The following is a 14,099-nucleotide window of genomic DNA, read 5'->3' on the forward strand; positions in this document are numbered from 1 at the left end:
TTCCCACATCAAAACTGTGGTCCAGGTCACTCACAGAGATCTCATCCTGGCAGCTATTCCCACATCAACACTGTGGTCCAGGACACTCACAGAGATCTCATCCAGGCAGCACCTCCCGCATCCACACTGTGGTCCAAGACACTCACAGAGATCTCATCCAGGCAGTTCCTCCCACATCAACACTGTGGTCCAGGACACTCACAGAGATCTCATCCAGGCAGCTCCTCCCACATCAACACTGATGTCCAGAATACTCACAGAGATCTCATCCAGGCAGCTCCTCCCACATCAACACTGTGGTCCAGGACACTCACAGAGATCTCATCCAGGCAGCTCCTCCCACATGAACACTGTGGTCCAGGTCACTCACAGAGATCCCATCCAGGCAGCCTCTCCCACATCAACACTGATGTCCAGGATACTCACAGAGATCTCATCCAGGCAGCTCCTCCCACATCAACACTGTGGTCAAGGTCACTCACAGTGATCTCATCCAGGCAGCTCCTCCCACATCAACACTGTGATCCACGTCACTCACAGAGATCTGATCCAGGCAGCTCCTCCCACATCAACACTGTGGTCCAGGTCACTCACAGAGATCTCATCCAGGCAGCTCCTCCCACATCAACACTGTGGTCCAGGTCACTCACAGAGATCCCATCCAGGCAGCACCTCCCACATCAACACTGTTGTCCAGGTGACTAACAGAGATCCCATCCAGGCAGCTCCTCCCACATCAACACTGTGGTCCAGGACACTCACAGAGATCCCATCCAGGCAGCTCCTCCCACATCAACACTGTGGTCCAGGACACTCACATAGATCCCATCCAGGCAGCTCCTCCCGCATCAACACTGTGGTCCAGGACACTCACAGAGAACCCATCCAGGCAGCTCCTCCCACATCAAAACTGTGGTCCAGGACACTCACAAAGATCTCATCCAGCCAGCTCCTCCAACATCAACACTGTGGTCCAGGACACTCACAGAGATCTCATCCAGGCAGCTCCTCCAACATCAACACTGTGGTCCAGGACACTCACAGAGATCTCATCCAGGCAGCTACTCCCACATCAACACTGTGGTCCAGGACACTCACAGAGATCTCATCCAGGCAGCTCATCCAACATCAACACTGTGGTCCAGGTCACTGACAGAGATCCCATCCAGGCAGCACCTCCCACATCAACACTGTTGTCCAGGTGACTAACAGAGATCCCATCCAGGCAGCTCCTCCCACATCAACACTGTGGTCCAGGTCACTCACAGAGATCTCATCCAGGCAGCTACTCCCACATCAACACTGTGGTCCAGGACACTCACAGAGATCTCATCCAGGCAGCTCATCCAACATCAACACTGTGGTCCAGGACACTCATAGAGATCCCATCCAGGCAGCTCCTCCCACATCAACACTGTGGTCCAGGTCACTCACATAGATCCCATCCAGGCAGCTCCTCCCGCATCAACACTGTTGTCCAGGACACTCACAGAGATCTCATCCAGGCAGCTCATCCAACATCAACACTGTGGTCCAGGACACTCACAGAGATCTCATCCAGGCAGTTCCTCCCACATCAACACTGTGGTCCAGGACAGTCTCAGAGATCTCATCCAGGCAACACCTCCAACATCAACACTGTGGTCCAAGACACTCACAGAGATCTCATCCAGGCAGCTACTCCCACATCAACACTGTGGTCCAGGACACTCACAGAGATCTCATCCAGGCAGCTCATCCAACATCAACACTGTGGTCCAGGACACTCACAGAGATCTCATCCAGGCAGTTCCTCCCACATCAACACTGTGGTCCAGGACAGTCTCAGAGATCTCATCCAGGCAGCTCCTCCAACATCAACACTGTGGTCCAGGACACTCACAGAGATCTCATCCAGGCAGCTACTCCCACATCAACACTGTGGTCCAGGACACTCACAGAGATCTCATCCAGGCAGCTCATCCAACATCAACACTGTGGTCCAGGTCACTGACAGAGATCCCATCCAGGCAGCACCTCCCACATCAACACTGTTGTCCAGGTGACTAACAGAGATCCCATCCAGGCAGCTCCTCCCACATCAACACTGTGGTCCAGGTCACTCACAGAGATCTCATCCAGGCAGCTACTCCCACATCAACACTGTGGTCCAGGACACTCACAGAGATCTCATCCAGGCAGCTCATCCAACATCAACACTGTGGTCCAGGACACTCATAGAGATCCCATCCAGGCAGCTCCTCCCACATCAACACTGTGGTCCAGGTCACTCACATAGATCCCATCCAGGCAGCTCCTCCCGCATCAACACTGTTGTCCAGGACACTCACAGAGATCTCATCCAGGCAGCTCATCCAACATCAACACTGTGGTCCAGGACACTCACAGAGATCTCATCCAGGCAGTTCCTCCCACATCAACACTGTGGTCCAGGACAGTCTCAGAGATCTCATCCAGGCAACACCTCCAACATCAACACTGTGGTCCAAGACACTCACAGAGATCTCATCCAGGCAGCTACTCCCACATCAACACTGTGGTCCAGGACACTCACAGAGATCTCATCCAGGCAGCTCATCCAACATCAACACTGTGGTCCAGGACACTCACAGAGATCTCATCCAGGCAGTTCCTCCCACATCAACACTGTGGTCCAGGACAGTCTCAGAGATCTCATCCAGGCAACACCTCCAACATCAACACTGTGGTCCAAGACACTCACAGAGATCTCATCCAGGCAGCTCCTCCCACATCAACACTGTGGTCCAGGTCACTCTCAGAGATCTCATCCAGGCAGCTCCTCCCGCATCAACACTGTGGTCAAGGTCACTCACAGTGATCTCATCCAGGCAGCTCCTCCCACATCAACACTGTGGTCCAGGTCACTCACAGAGATCCCATCCAGGCAGCTCCTCCCACATCAACACTGATGTCCAGGATACTCACAGAGATCTCATCCAGGCAGCTCCTCCCACATCAACACTGTGGTCCAGGTCAATCACAGAGATCTCATCCAGGCAGCTCCTCCCACATCAACACTGTGGTCCAGGTCACTCACAGAGATCCCATCCAGGCAGCTCCTCCCACATCAACACTGCTGTCCAGGTGACTAACAGAGATCCCATCCAGGCAGCTCCTCCCACATCAACACTGTGGTCCAGGACACTCACAGAGATCCCATCCAGGCAGCTCCTCCCACATCAACACTGTGGTCCAGGACACTCACAAAGATCCCATCCAGGCAGCTCCTCCCGCATCAACACTGTGGTCCAGGACACTCACAGAGATCCCATCCAGGCAGCTCCTCCCACATCAACACTGTGGTCCAGGAAACTCACATAGATCCCATCCAGGCAGCTCCTCCCGCATCAACACTGTGGTCCAGGACACTCACAGAGATCCCATCCAGGCAGCTCCTCCCACATCAACACTGTGGTCCAGGACACTCACAGAGATCCCATCCAGGCAGCTCCTCCCACATCAACACTGTGGTCCAGGACACTCACAGAGATCTCATCCAGCCAGCTCCTCCAACATCAACACTGTGGTCCAGGACACTCACAGAGATCTCATCCAGGCAGCTCCTCCAACATCAACACTGTGGTCCAGGACACTCACAGAGATCTCATCCAGGCAGCTACTCCCACATCAACACTGTGGTCCAGGACACTCACAGAGATCTCATCCAGGCAGCTCATCCAACATCAACACTGTGGTCCAGGACACTCACAGAGATCTCATCCAGGCAGTTCCTCCCACATCAACACTGTGGTCCAGGACAGTCACAGAGATCTCATCCAGGCAACACCTCCAACATCAACACTGTGGTCCAAGACACTCAAAGAAATCTCATCCAGGCAGCTCCTCCCACATCAACACTTTGGTCCAGGTCACTCTCAGAGATCTCATCCAGGCAGCTCCTCCCGCATCAACACTGTGGTCAAGGTCACTCACAGTGATCTCATCCAGGCAGCTCCTCCCACATCAACACTGTGGTCCAGGTCACTCACAGAGATCCCATCCAGGCAGCTCCTCCCACATCAACACTGATGTCCAGGATACTCACAGAGATCCCATCCAGGCAGCTCTTACCACATCAACACTGTGGACAAGGACACTCACAGAGATCCCATCCACGCAGCTCCTCCCACATCAACACTGTGGTCCAGGTCACTCAAAGAGATCTCATCCAGGCAGCACTTCCCACATCAACACTGTGGTCCAGGTCACTCACAGAGATCACATCCAGGCAGCTCCTACCACATCAACACTGTGGTCCAGGTCACTCACAGAGATCACATCCAGGCAGCACCTCCCACATCAACACTGTGGTCCAGGACACTCACAGAGATCTCATTCAGGCAGCACCTCCCATATCAACACTGTGGTCCAGGACACTCACAGACATCTCATCCAGGGAGCTATTCCCACATCAACACTATTTTCCAGGTCACTCACAGTGATCTCATCCAGGCAGCACCTCCCACATCAACACTGTGGTCCAGGTCACTCACAGAGATCTCATCCAGGCAGCTATTCCCACATCAACACTTTGGTCCAGGACACTCACAGAGATCTCATCCAGGCAGCACCTCCCACATCAACACTGTGGTCCAGGACACTCACAGAGATCTCATCCAGGCAGCACCTCCCACATCCACACTGTGGTCCAGCACACTCACAGAGATCTCATCCAGGCAGCTCCTCCCACATCAACACTGTGGTCCAGGTCACTCACAGAGATTTCATTCAGGCAGTTCCTCCCACATCAACACTGTGGTCCAGGACACTCACAGAGATCTCATCCAGGCAGTTCCTCCCACATCAACACTGTGGTCCAGGACACTCACAGAGATCTCATCCAGGCAGCTCCTCCCACATGAACACTGTGGTCCAGGTCACTCACAGAGATCCCATCCAGGCAGCCTCTCCCACATCAACACTGATGTCCAGGATACTCACAGAGATCTCATCCAGGCAGCTCCTCCCACATCAACACTGTGGTCAAGGTCACTCACAGTGATCTCATCCAGGCAGCTCCTCCCACATCAACACTGTGATCCACGTCACTCACAGAGATATCATCCAGGCAACTCCTCCCACATCAACACTGTGGTCCAGGAGACGCACAGAGATCTCATCCAGGCAGTTCTTCCCACATCAACACTGTGGTCAAGGTCACTCACAGAGATCTCATCCAGGCAGCTCCTCCCACATCAACACTGTTGTCCAGGTGACTAACAGAGATCCCATCCAGGCAGCTCCTCCCACATCAACACTGTGGTCCAGGACACTCACAGAGATCCCATCCAGGCAGCTCCTCCCACATCAACACTGTGGTCCAGGTCACTCACAGAGATCTCATCCAGGCAGCTCCTCCCACATCAACACTGTGGTCAAGGTCACTCACAGAGATCTCATCCAGGCAGCACCTCCCACATCAACACTGTTGTCCAGGTGACTAACAGAGATCTCATCCAGGCAGCTCCTCCCGCATCAACACTGTGGTCAAGGTCACTCTCAGAGATCTCATCCAGGCAGCTCCTCCCGCATCAACACTGTGGTCAAGGTCACTCACAGAGATCCCATCCAGGCAGCTCCTCCCACATCAACACTGATGTCCAAGATACTCACAGAGATCTCATCCAGGCAGCTCCTCCCACATCAACACTGATGTCCAGGATACTCACAGAGATGCCATCCAGGCAGCTCTTCCCACATCAACACTGATGTCCAAGATACTCACAGAGATCTCATCCAGGCAGCTCCTCCCACATCAACACTGATGTCCAAGATACTCACAGAGATCTCATCCAGGCAGCTCTTCCCACATCAACACTGATGTCCAGGATACTCACAGAGATCTCATCCAGGCAGCTCCTCCCACATCAACACTGTGGTCCAGGTCACTCACAGAGATCTCATCCAGGCAGCTCCTCCCACATCAACACTGTGGTCCAGGTCACTCACAGAGATCCCATCCAGGCAGCTCCTCCCACATCAACACTGTGGTCCAGGAAACTCACATAGATCCCATCCAGGCAGCTCCTCCCACATCAACACTGTGGTCCAGGAAACTCACATAGATCCCATCCAGGCAGCTCCTCCCACATCAACACTGTGGTCCAGGACACTCACAGAGATCTCATCCAGCCAGCTCCTCCAACATCAACACTGTGGTCCAGGACACTCACAGAGATCTCATCCAGGCAGCTACTCCCACTTCAACACTGTGGTCCAGGACACTCACAGAGATCTCATCCAGGCAGCTCATCCAACATCAACACTGTGGTCCAGGACACTCACAGAGATCTCATCCAGGCAGTTCCTCCCACATCAACACTGTGGTCCAGGACAGTCACAGAGATCTCATCCAGGCAACACCTCCAACATCAACACTGTGGTCCAAGACACTCACAGAGATCTCATCCAGGCAGCTCCTCCCACATCAACACTGTGGTCCAGGTCACTCTCAGAGATCTCATCCAGGCAGCTCCTCCCACATCAACACTGTGGTCCAGGTCACTCACAGAGATCCCATCCAGGCAGCTCCTCCCACATCAACACTGATGTCCAGGATACTCACAGAGATCTCATCCAGGCAGCTCCTCCCACATCAACACTGATGTCCAGGATACTCACAGAGATCCCATCCAGGCAGCTCTTACCACATCAACACTGTGGACAAGGACACTCACAGAGATCCCATCCACGCAGCTCCTCCCACATCAACACTGTGGTCCAGGTCACTCAAAGAGATCTCATCCAGGCAGCACCTCCCACATCAACACTGTGGTCCAGGTCACTCACAGAGATCCCATCCAGGCAGCTCCTCCCACATCAACACTGTGGTCCAGGTCAACTCACAGAGATCTCATCCAGGCAGCACCTCCCACATCAACACTGTGGTCCAGGACACTCACAGAGATCTCATCCAGGCAGCACCTCCCACATCAACACTGTGGTCCAGGACACTCACAGAGATCCCATCCAGGCAGCTCCTCCCACATCAACACTGTGGTCCAGGTCAACTCACAGAGATCCCATCCAGGCAGCTCCTCCCACATCAACACTGTGGTCCAGGTCAACTCACAGAGATCTCATCCAGGCAGCACCTCCCATATCAACACTGTGGTCCAGGTCACTCACAGACATCTCATCCAGGGAGCTCTTCCCACATCAACACTGTGGTCCAGGTCAACTCACAGAGATCTCATCCAGGCAGCACCTCCCATATCAACACTGTGGTCCAGGTCACTCACAGACATCTCATCCAGGGAGCTCTTCCCACATCAACACTATGGTCCAGGTCACTCACAGAGATCTCATCCAGGCAGCTATTCCCACATCAACACTGTGGTCCAGGACACTCACAGAGATCTCATCCAGGCAGCACCTCCCACATCCACACTGTGGTCCAGGACACTCACAGAGATCTCATACAGGCAGCTCCTCCCACATCAACACTGTGGTCCAGGTCACTCACAGAGATTTCATTCAGGCAGTTCCTCCCACATCAACACTGTGGTCCAGGACACTCACAGAGATCTCATCCAGGCAGTTCCTCCCACATCAACACTGTGGTCCAGGGCACTCACAGAGATCTCATCCAGGCAGCTCCTCCCACATGAACACTGTGGTCCAGGTCACTCACAGAGATCCCATCCAGGCAGCCTCTCCCACATCAACACTGATGTCCAGGATACTCACAGAGATCTCATCCAGGCAACTCCTCCCACATCAACACTGTGGTCCAGGACACGCACAGAGATCTCATCCAGGCAGTTCTTCCCACATCAACACTGTGGTCAAGGTCACTCACAGAGATCTGATCCAGGCAGCTCCTCCCACATCAACACTGTGGTCCAGGTCACTCACAGAGATCTCATCCAGGCAGCTCCTCCCACATCAACACTGTGGTCAAGGTCACTCACAGAGATCCCATCCAGGCAGCACCTCCCACATCAACACTGTTGTCCAGGTGACTAACAGAGATCCCATCCAGGCAGCTCCTCCCACATCAACACTGTGGTCCAGGACACTCACAGAGATCCCATCCAGGCAGCTCCTCCCACATCAACACTGTGGTCCAGGACACTCACAAAGATCCCATCCAGGCAGCTCCTCCCGCATCAACACTGTGGTCCAGGACACTCACAGAGATCCCATCCAGGCAGCTCCTCCCACATCAACACTGTGCTCCAGGACACTCACATAGATCCCATCCAGGCAGCTCCTCCCGCATCAACACTGTGGTCCAGGACACTCACAGAGATCCCATCCAGGCAGCTCCTCCCACATCAACACTGTGGTCCAGGACACTCACAGAGATCCCATCCAGGCAGCTCCTCCCACATCAACACTGTGGTCCAGGACACTCACAGAGATCTCATCCAGCCAGCTCCTCCAACATCAACACTGTGGTCCAGGACACTCACAGAGATCTCATCCAGGCAGCTCCTCCAACATCAACACTGTGGTCCAGGACACTCACAGAGATCTCATCCAGGCAGCTACTCCCACATCAACACTGTGGTCCAGGACACTCACAGAGATCTCATCCAGGCAGCTCATCCAACATCAACACTGTGGTCCAGGACACTCACAGAGATCTCATCCAGGCAGTTCCTCCCACATCAACACTGTGGTCCAGGACAGTCACAGAGATCTCCTCCAGGCAACACCTCCAACATCAACACTGTGGTCCAAGACACTCACAGAGATCTCATCCAGGCAGCTCCTCCCACATCAACACTGTGGTCCAGGTCACTCTCAGAGATCTCATCCAGGCAGCTCCTCCCGCATCAACACTGTGGTCAAGGTCACTCACAGTGATCTCATCCAGGCAGCTCCTCCCACATCAACACTGTGGTCCAGGTCACTCACAGAGATCCCATCCAGGCAGCTCCTCCCACATCAACAGTGATGTCCAGGATACTCACAGAGATCTCATCCAGGCAGCTCCTCCCACATCAACACTGATGTCCAGGATACTCACAGAGATGCCATCCAGGCAGCTCTTCCCACATCAACACTGTGGTCCAGTTCACTCACAGAGATCTCATCCAGGCAGCTCCTCCCACATCAACACTGTGGTCCAGGACACTCACAGAGATCACATACAGGCAGCTCCTCCCACATCAACACTGTGGTCCAGGTCGCTCACAGACAGCTCATCCAGGGAGCTCCTCACACATCAACACTGTGGTCCAGGTCACTCACAGAGATCTCATCCACGCAGTTCCTCCCACATCAACACTGTGATCCAGGACTCTCACAGAGATCTCATACAGGCAGTTCCTCCCACATCAACACTGTGGTCCAGGTCACTCACAGACATCTCATCCAGGGAGCTCCTCCCACATCAACACTGTGGTCCAGGACACTCACAGAGATCCCATCCAGGCAGCTCCTCCCACATCAACACTGTGGTCCAGGACACTCACAGAGATCTCATCCAGCCAGCTCCTCCAACATCAACACTGTGGTCCAGGACACTCACAGAGATCTCATCCAGGCAGCTCCTCCAACATCAACACTGTGGTCCAGGACACTCACAGAGATCTCATCCAGGCAGCTACTCCCACATCAACACTGTGGTCCAGGACACTCACAGAGATCTCATCCAGGCAGCTCATCCAACATCAACACTGTGGTCCAGGACACTCACAGAGATCTCATCCAGGCAGTTCCTCCCACATCAACACTGTGGTCCAGGACAGTCACAGAGATCTCCTCCAGGCAACACCTCCAACATCAACACTGTGGTCCAAGACACTCACAGAGATCTCATCCAGGCAGCTCCTCCCACATCAACACTGTGGTCCAGGTCACTCTCAGAGATCTCATCCAGGCAGCTCCTCCCGCATCAACACTGTGGTCAAGGTCACTCACAGTGATCTCATCCAGGCAGCTCCTCCCACATCAACACTGTGGTCCAGGTCACTCACAGAGATCCCATCCAGGCAGCTCCTCCCACATCAACACTGATGTCCAGGATACTCACAGAGATCTCATCCAGGCAGCTCCTCCCACATCAACACTGATGTCCAGGATACTCACAGAGATGCCATCCAGGCAGCTCTTCCCACATCAACACTGTGGTCCAGGTCACTCACAGAGATCTCATCCAGGCAGCTCCTCCCACATCAACACTGTGGTCCAGGACACTCACAGAGATCACATACAGGCAGCTCCTCCCACATCAACACTGTGGTCCAGGTCGCTCACAGACAGCTCATCCAGGGAGCTCCTCCCACATCAACACTGTGGTCCAGGTCACTCACAGACATCTCATCCAGGGAGCTCTTCCCACATCAACACTGTGGTCCAGGTCAACTCACAGAGATCTCATCCAGGCAGCACCTCCCATATCAACACTGTGGTCCAGGTCACTCACAGACATCTCATCCAGGGAGCTCTTCCCACATCAACACTATGGTCCAGGTCACTCACAGAGATCTCATCCAGGCAGCTATTCCCACATCAACACTGTGGTCCAGGACACTCACAGAGATCTCATCCAGGCAGCACCTCCCACATCCACACTGTGGTCCAGGACACTCACAGAGATCTCATACAGGCAGCTCCTCCCACATCAACACTGTGGTCCAGGTCACTCACAGAGATTTCATTCAGGCAGTTCCTCCCACATCAACACTGTGGTCCAGGACACTCACAGAGATCTCATCCAGGCAGTTCCTCCCACATCAACACTGTGGTCCAGGGCACTCACAGAGATCTCATCCAGGCAGCTCCTCCCACATGAACACTGTGGTCCAGGTCACTCACAGAGATCCCATCCAGGCAGCCTCTCCCACATCAACACTGATGTCCAGGATACTCACAGAGATCTCATCCAGGCAACTCCTCCCACATCAACACTGTGGTCCAGGACACGCACAGAGATCTCATCCAGGCAGTTCTTCCCACATCAACACTGTGGTCAAGGTCACTCACAGAGATCTGATCCAGGCAGCTCCTCCCACATCAACACTGTGGTCCAGGTCACTCACAGAGATCTCATCCAGGCAGCTCCTCCCACATCAACACTGTGGTCAAGGTCACTCACAGAGATCCCATCCAGGCAGCACCTCCCACATCAACACTGTTGTCCAGGTGACTAACAGAGATCCCATCCAGGCAGCTCCTCCCACATCAACACTGTGGTCCAGGACACTCACAGAGATCCCATCCAGGCAGCTCCTCCCACATCAACACTGTGGTCCAGGACACTCACAAAGATCCCATCCAGGCAGCTCCTCCCGCTTCAACACTGTGGTCCAGGACACTCACAGAGATCCCATCCAGGCAGCTCCTCCCACATCAACACTGTGCTCCAGGACACTCACATAGATCCCATCCAGGCAGCTCCTCCCGCATCAACACTGTGGTCCAGGACACTCACAGAGATCCCATCCAGGCAGCTCCTCCCACATCAACACTGTGGTCCAGGACACTCACAGAGATCCCATCCAGGCAGCTCCTCCCACATCAACACTGTGGTCCAGGACACTCACAGAGATCTCATCCAGCCAGCTCCTCCAACATCAACACTGTGGTCCAGGACACTCACAGAGATCTCATCCAGGCAGCTCCTCCAACATCAACACTGTGGTCCAGGACACTCACAGAGATCTCATCCAGGCAGCTACTCCCACATCAACACTGTGGTCCAGGACACTCACAGAGATCTCATCCAGGCAGCTCATCCAACATCAACACTGTGGTCCAGGACACTCACAGAGATCTCATCCAGGCAGTTCCTCCCACATCAACACTGTGGTCCAGGACAGTCACAGAGATCTCCTCCAGGCAACACCTCCAACATCAACACTGTGGTCCAAGACACTCACAGAGATCTCATCCAGGCAGCTCCTCCCACATCAACACTGTGGTCCAGGTCACTCTCAGAGATCTCATCCAGGCAGCTCCTCCCGCATCAACACTGTGGTCAAGGTCACTCACAGTGATCTCATCCAGGCAGCTCCTCCCACATCAACACTGTGGTCCAGGTCACTCACAGAGATCCCATCCAGGCAGCTCCTCCCACATCAACACTGATGTCCAGGATACTCACAGAGATCTCATCCAGGCAGCTCCTCCCACATCAACACTGATGTCCAGGATACTCACAGAGATGCCATCCAGGCAGCTCTTCCCACATCAACACTGTGGTCCAGGTCACTCACAGAGATCTCATCCAGGCAGCTCCTCCCACATCAACACTGTGGTCCAGGACACTCACAGAGATCACATACAGGCAGCTCCTCCCACATCAACACTGTGGTCCAGGTCGCTCACAGACAGCTCATCCAGGGAGCTCCTCACACATCAACACTGTGGTCCAGGTCACTCACAGAGATCTCATCCACGCAGTTCCTCCCACATCAACACTGTGATCCAGGACTCTCACAGAGATCTCATACAGGCAGTTCCTCCCACATCAACACTGTGGTCCAGGTCACTCACAGACATCTCATCCAGGGAGCTCCTCCCACATCAACACTGTGGTCCAGGACACTCACAGAGATCCCATCCAGGCAGCTCCTCCCACATCAACACTGTGGTCCAGGACACTCACAGAGATCTCATCCAGCCAGCTCCTCCAACATCAACACTGTGGTCCAGGACACTCACAGAGATCTCATCCAGGCAGCTCCTCCAACATCAACACTGTGGTCCAGGACACTCACAGAGATCTCATCCAGGCAGCTACTCCCACATCAACACTGTGGTCCAGGACACTCACAGAGATCTCATCCAGGCAGCTCATCCAACATCAACACTGTGGTCCAGGACACTCACAGAGATCTCATCCAGGCAGTTCCTCCCACATCAACACTGTGGTCCAGGACAGTCACAGAGATCTCCTCCAGGCAACACCTCCAACATCAACACTGTGGTCCAAGACACTCACAGAGATCTCATCCAGGCAGCTCCTCCCACATCAACACTGTGGTCCAGGTCACTCTCAGAGATCTCATCCAGGCAGCTCCTCCCGCATCAACACTGTGGTCAAGGTCACTCACAGTGATCTCATCCAGGCAGCTCCTCCCACATCAACACTGTGGTCCAGGTCACTCACAGAGATCCCATCCAGGCAGCTCCTCCCACATCAACACTGATGTCCAGGATACTCACAGAGATCTCATCCAGGCAGCTCCTCCCACATCAACACTGATGTCCAGGATACTCACAGAGATGCCATCCAGGCAGCTCTTCCCACATCAACACTGTGGTCCAGGTCACTCACAGAGATCTCATCCAGGCAGCTCCTCCCACATCAACACTGTGGTCCAGGACACTCACAGAGATCACATACAGGCAGCTCCTCCCACATCAACACTGTGGTCCAGGTCGCTCACAGACAGCTCATCCAGGGAGCTCCTCACACATCAACACTGTGGTCCAGGTCACTCACAGAGATCTCATCCACGCAGTTCCTCCCACATCAACACTGTGATCCAGGACTCTCACAGAGATCTCATACAGGCAGTTCCTCCCACATCAACACTGTGGTCCAGGTCACTCACAGACATCTCATCCAGGGAGCTCCTCCCACATCAACACTGTGGTCCAGGTCACTCACAGAGATCTCATCCAGGCAGTTCCTCCCACATCAACACTGTGGTCCAGGTCACTCACAGAGAACTCATCCAGGCAGCTCCTCCCACATCAACACTGTGGTCCAGGACACTCACAGAGATCTCATACAGGCAGTTCCTCCCACATCAACACTGTGGTCCAGGTCGCTCACAGACATCTCATCCAGGGAGCTCCTCCCACATCAACACTGTGGTCCAGGTCACTCACTGAGATCTCATCCAGGCAGTTCCTACCACATCAACACTGTGGTCCAGGTCACTCACAGAGATCTCATCCATGCAGTTCCTCCCACATCAACACTGTGGTCCAGGTCACTCACAGAGATCCCATCCAGGCAGCCTCTCCCACATCAACACTGATGTCCAGGATACTCACAGAGATGCCATCCAGGCAGCTCTTCCCACATCAACACTGTGATCCAGGTCACTCACAGAGATCTCATCCAGGCAGCTCCTCCCACATCAACACTGTGATCCAGGACTCTCACAGAG

This window comes from Heterodontus francisci, chromosome 4 (assembly GCF_036365525.1).
Source record: "Heterodontus francisci isolate sHetFra1 chromosome 4, sHetFra1.hap1, whole genome shotgun sequence".
Taxonomy (NCBI): Eukaryota; Metazoa; Chordata; class Chondrichthyes; order Heterodontiformes; family Heterodontidae; genus Heterodontus; species Heterodontus francisci.